This window comes from Triticum aestivum, chromosome 2A (genome assembly GCF_018294505.1).
Source record: "Triticum aestivum cultivar Chinese Spring chromosome 2A, IWGSC CS RefSeq v2.1, whole genome shotgun sequence".
Taxonomy (NCBI): domain Eukaryota; kingdom Viridiplantae; phylum Streptophyta; class Magnoliopsida; order Poales; family Poaceae; genus Triticum; species Triticum aestivum.
The window spans coordinates 178,741,125-178,746,640 of record NC_057797.1 but is presented as its reverse complement, the minus strand read 5'-3'; the positions used below and the strand labels follow the sequence as shown (position 1 = coordinate 178,746,640).

At 42.9% G+C, this 5,516-nt stretch overlaps 1 pseudogene; it reads right to left on the bottom strand.

The window, feature by feature from the left end:
- Window positions 1–1,352: 1,352 nt before the first annotated feature.
- LOC123185104 (cytochrome P450 72A15-like) lies at window positions 1,353–3,423 on the bottom strand (annotated as a pseudogene).
- Between the last annotated feature and the right edge of the window lie 2,093 nt (window positions 3,424–5,516).

Sequence of the window (5,516 nt, the reverse complement as noted above, 5' to 3'; positions counted from 1 at the left end):
ATCACATAATATATTATCTAGCAAGATAATAGCAGTTGTATTGTTGAAATACATATGGGTTATATGAAGAGCAACACTAGAATGAAAGTTACTCATAATTTTTTTACCCCATGAATTATTCCAAAGTGAGCAGATAATTTGCCCAAAAATATTGTTAACATCTAACAAATATTTCACATTGTCAATAGCAACTTCTATATTCCATAATCATTTCCCTAGAATTGGTACGAGACAATCCTAAAATTTGCAAATTTCAGTAGGGAGTAAAGTACCAAATTATAACACGTTCACAATCCTCATGCATATATTGTACTCTTTTCCATCCATGCTTTTTCCCTGATGGTTTCTTATTTAGGTTTTTAATGAGACAATACAAATACAAGCGTTGACATATGTCATATCACTTTCTCCTTATATTTTTCTCACTGGGGTTTTAAAGAGTTTTCAATGGCATATCATTTTGTGCTCTTTTCGTTTATGAGTTTTTCTCTTAGGGTTTCTCATAATGGTTTTAATAAGGCAATGTCTACGATCATATATCATACTTCCTAATTTTCCTCCTTGATTTTTTAAAGTAAATACACGGAACATATTTATTGTTCTTTACACTCACCAATGAGTTTTCTCTATTTTCAAAGGTTTTCTCGCATGAGTTATCAAGAGAAAATAATCATTATATGTTCTATCATTTGCTCCTTATTTTTCCCACAGGGTTTAAATGAGTTTTCACAATATATCAAATACTATTCTCCTCATATTTCCACTGGATTTTTAAAGAAAATTTTCTCAAGATGAAGATGATGATCCTTCTTTCCAGCAAACAGAAGATGACGATGAACATTCTCGAAGGCAAACACATACAAGGAGGAGTATTTATCAAGATGATGCATATTCATAAAGATAAGCATTGATTAGCAGGAGTGTTAGGAATTAATTAATCATGTTAGTTAAAGGGTTAATCCGTGCTATGCCAGTTGCCACTTTTGACAATTGCCTCCTTTGTAACCACCTTTGTACTCATGGTATATGTATCCCAAATTTATCAATGAAAGCAATCATTCCATCATTTACCTTTTTACTTCACATAGATGAAGGCATAAAACACATGTGTGAATTTTTGATGGGCAAGGCCCTTGTGCGTGTTAAGTGTCAAGGAGCAAGCATACACGTGGAGGAGCGGGTGGGAGGTGACACACCAGCGAAAACCATCAACTCAACTTTAATAATAAAGACAAAATGGTTGGTTCACATGAAATACAAACTCGTCGATATTTTAGTGCCTAATTATATGTTTAGGTACATGGCAACTGATAGTGAACAACATGTATATATTATATTACTATGCATGATGATTAAATTGCCGTGAGGTTGATTTGTGCGCCATGTGTCGGACACATCACTCTACTGTTATCCACTGCATGAGCGCAAGCTCAAACTCAAAGCATTGAAGAATCATGCACAATGCCATCTTGCCCTCAAGCATGGCAAATTGTTGGCTAATGCAAATCCGTGGCCCCCAACTGAATGGTAGGAATGCACCGGGATACTTGGACGCCTTAGAGATCCCGTTGGCGAACCTCTCTGGCTTGAACTCATGAACATCGCTTCCCCATATGTGTGGGTCGTGGTTCATCTGCAACACAGGAAGCTCGATGAGGACACCAACAGGGTATGTGATGTCACCAATCTTCATCTCCTTGTACATTTTTCGGATGAACCCACCGGCAGGCGAGTACAATCGGAGTACCTCGTAAAGAATCGTGGTCACTTGCGTAGGTATGTATAAATTGCAAGATTTATATATCCAATTTTATATCCCATTGTAACAATGGAATCAAGTAAACAAAACACCACTCACTGTTTTGAGTCGGTTAACGCCTTCATACTCAAGTTTGTTTTTTCCAAATAAGCTAATGACCTCCTCCCTTGCACGGTCCTGCCACTCTGGATGCATACTTAGTACGATCATTGTCCATGTGAGCAGTATTGATGTTGTTTCTGTCCTAGCAAGATATAACAACTTGCATTCCTCCATGACCTCTTTAATGGTCATTCCTGAGATGGATTGGCCATTGTCATCCGAGGTCCTCATGTTTGACTCAAGCATCAAGCCGAGCAAGTCATCATTGGTATTTTCTCCTTCTTGCATAGCTTGCATTCTTTTTTCAATTAGACCATGTAGAATGGATTCAATTTCATTATTAATTTGATGCATCCTTCTATTGTTTTTGGTCGGCAAGGACCTGTTAATACCCCAATAAATTATTAGCGCACACTGCTGAACAACGGTACTAAATCAATCATATTGCACATTTACAAATCACAGAATAATTTACTCTCATTACTTAAAATAGAGGACCTTAGATCGATAAAACATGATCTCCGGTGTTACTCTAAATCAGTACTACGGTCTTTATTAATGCTGGTTTTATACTAGATATGCATATTGTCCCATTAGTTCTCTTCTGGTAGGAAAATCGAATCTTGAAACTTACTAGTACTACTAGGTGTTGACTTACAAGTAACCGGGAAGCACAATCTTCTTTAGCCTGGCCACAATGAGTTCAACTTGCTCGGATTGCAGCTGGAAAACCCTGGCACCTTCAAGGTAGTTACTGCCAAATGCGGTGCGAGAAATGACATCTCCAGTGAGTCTTTGGAGCTCCGGGAAGACATCCAACTCATAGCTACCGTCTGAACCAAGGGATCACGTCCATCTACCGACAAGCTCTTGGCAGCATGTAGACAAGGCTGGCATCATGAGCTGCAAATTCAATTTGATGATGTGCGCTTGGAGGATCAGTCACACACTTAATACAAGTTTGAAAGAAAACAAATGCTTACTTAATTCGCAAGCCAATGCTTGAACACTTCATACGAAACGACTACAAATACCTTGAGCTTCTCGAGATGGAATGCGGGGTTAAGGATCCTTCTATGATTGACCCATTTCTCGCCGTCGTAAGCCGCTAGTCCTCGGGCAAGATGCCTAGACAGAGCCGGAAACTTGAGCTTCTCGAAGTGGCCGAACTTGTTCGACAACACTTCCTTGGCTAAGTCAGGGTCGCTGATGGTGACCTTGGGGAACACACTCAACGAAGATATACATGTCTTTTCATGCTCCCGGACAAGGTCGTGGAGGAACGGCGGGAAGAGTGGGGCTATGTTGTGACAGCGCAGAGGCATTGACCTCGATCGTGCCTCCTTGTCCCGCCGCCCGTAGTCGATGAGATCTCCGACGAGGAAGCGGTAAGACGTGCCGCAGAGACCCTGGGCACGCAAGGCACGCTTAAGCCACCACGGGCGCCACCATAGCAAATCTACCAACCGGCTAGCCTCCCATAGAAGCACAAAGCCGAGGGTACCGCATACTAGGGAGCTCCATGGCACTGAAGCTGGACTCATCAGCACACTGAGGATCATTCTCTCTCTTGACAAGTGAGGGAAGAAAGGCCAGTTGCCAGTGCAAGGGGACTGGTTTGATTGAATCGGTATGCTAGAGATGGTCATGCTATATAGAGATGTCCCTTTTGTTTAAGAGATGTTCTTGCACTATTTATTTGATATCAAAGGTTGTGGCCTATCTGATCAATGCCCTTGCTCCTAAGGAACTTGGTAGATAAGGAACTGCGGTTGAAGATTCGATTGACAGCTGATTAGTTAATTTACGGTTTGATTAGTACTACTGACCACTAGTAACAATATGTGATCAAAGTTTACATCGAATAATTCAACATAGGACATTTGTAATGCCCGGACGTCAGTCCTCTAGCGCGTGCACGTGACTTTCTTTCCACCGATTTCCGTCCGCATGATGCATTCCATACAACCAACTGATAAAAGAGCGAAGGTGGTCGTAGCATTACTTGATGGTTCAATTGCTGCTATTTTATGTCTCTAGATTTTAATCATATAACCTTTGATCATTGTAATAGAGAGAGTAATCAGATAGCTCATGAACTAGCTAGGCTAGCTAGATTTTCTCCTTCGATTTCTTGGCTGGAATTTGCGCCTGATGCGGTTACTCCCTTGATTGTAAACAATGCCACCATTGCTATGAGTGAATAAAGGAGGAGGTGATCATAAAAAAAACTGATAAAGGAGCTCATCTAAGAAAATGATATAACCGTGAGCCCCTCCAGTGTCGTTTCTCGCTTGGCTAGCTCAGCGCAACAGGTGCTGGACCTCAGACCGTCTTGCTCGGCGATGCCTTGATCACATGGAGGTGTGCCCCTTATGCGATCAAGAGGAGGAGACAATTGGGTACCTTCTGGTGGATTGTGTGTTTGCGCGGCAGGTATGGAACGTGGTTGGTCCTGGCCTTGGGCAGGCAACGTGGGCACCAGCAAGGGGGATCGCTCTCTGAATGGTGCCATGACATGAACGATGCAGGCCAGAGCACGAGGGACGCGCACGCGATGGCCATCCTCGTGATGTGGGAGCTATGGAAGCACCGAAACGCTATTGTGTTTGATGGGTGCACACCTTCGGTACAGCGAATACTTGCCAGGATTGAAGTTGAGAGCAGAGCATGGAAGATGGCTGGGATCCGCAAGGGCGATGTGTCCATTGGGGAAGTGCCAGGGTGGGTGAGAGCGAGAATGTAACTCATAGGATTTCGCTGTGGAGTGGGGCGGCGTAGCCGTAGAGTTGAGTTCATATAATTTGTAACGCCAACATGGAGGGGCTCTTTCTCCATTCTCCCTCTTTAATATAAACTATGCACGCTTGTGCATATTCGAGAAAAAAAGAAAAATATAAAGTACCAGATGGTAGGCGTACACAAAGGGAAAACCTAAAATTACCAAGACCACACAGAGAAATAAACAAAAAGGAATGAATGAATTTCTTAAGGATTTTTTACTTGTTTATTTATTACATTTTTGTTCAATCGAAAAAAGAAATTTTATGAAGTTTTTCCAAAAAAAGTTTATAAAATTTGGCTTAGTTTATATAAAAATATGAACATATACAGTAACAAACATAGGATGCGAAAATATATTTGATGGTGAATCTAATGTTGGGGCAGACTAACCCTCCTCGGCGTCACACGCCGAGCAGCCTCCCGACGACACAAACACCGGGAAAAAATAGAGGAAGGAGACACCATGATTTTTTCCGGTGACGAATGCTGCGGCGCACCAACGCGTGTATCTTAGCTTTATTCCTCACAAAGACTGTCTTAAACACATACATAGAGGTAAACACGCACACACGCGCACAACCTCGAAGAACTCTCATGTCGACCGGGCGCACACCACGGTCCCGACCAAGACTTCATCTTTCTTAGGCCCCTCTCACTTGGCTCGGCACATACTGCGGCAATCGACCAATACACAAGGGGATGGGTTTTAGAGCATCTCCAGCCGCGCCCCCAATAGCCCCCTAGGCGATTTTTCGCGTCGGCGCCTAAAATTCGGCCCAGTCGCGCCCCCAGGAGTCCCTTTTTAGCCGGTTTGGGCCGAAACTGGTGCCGGCAGACGCAGGCCGAATCCGGCACAATGGGGGGGGGCTCT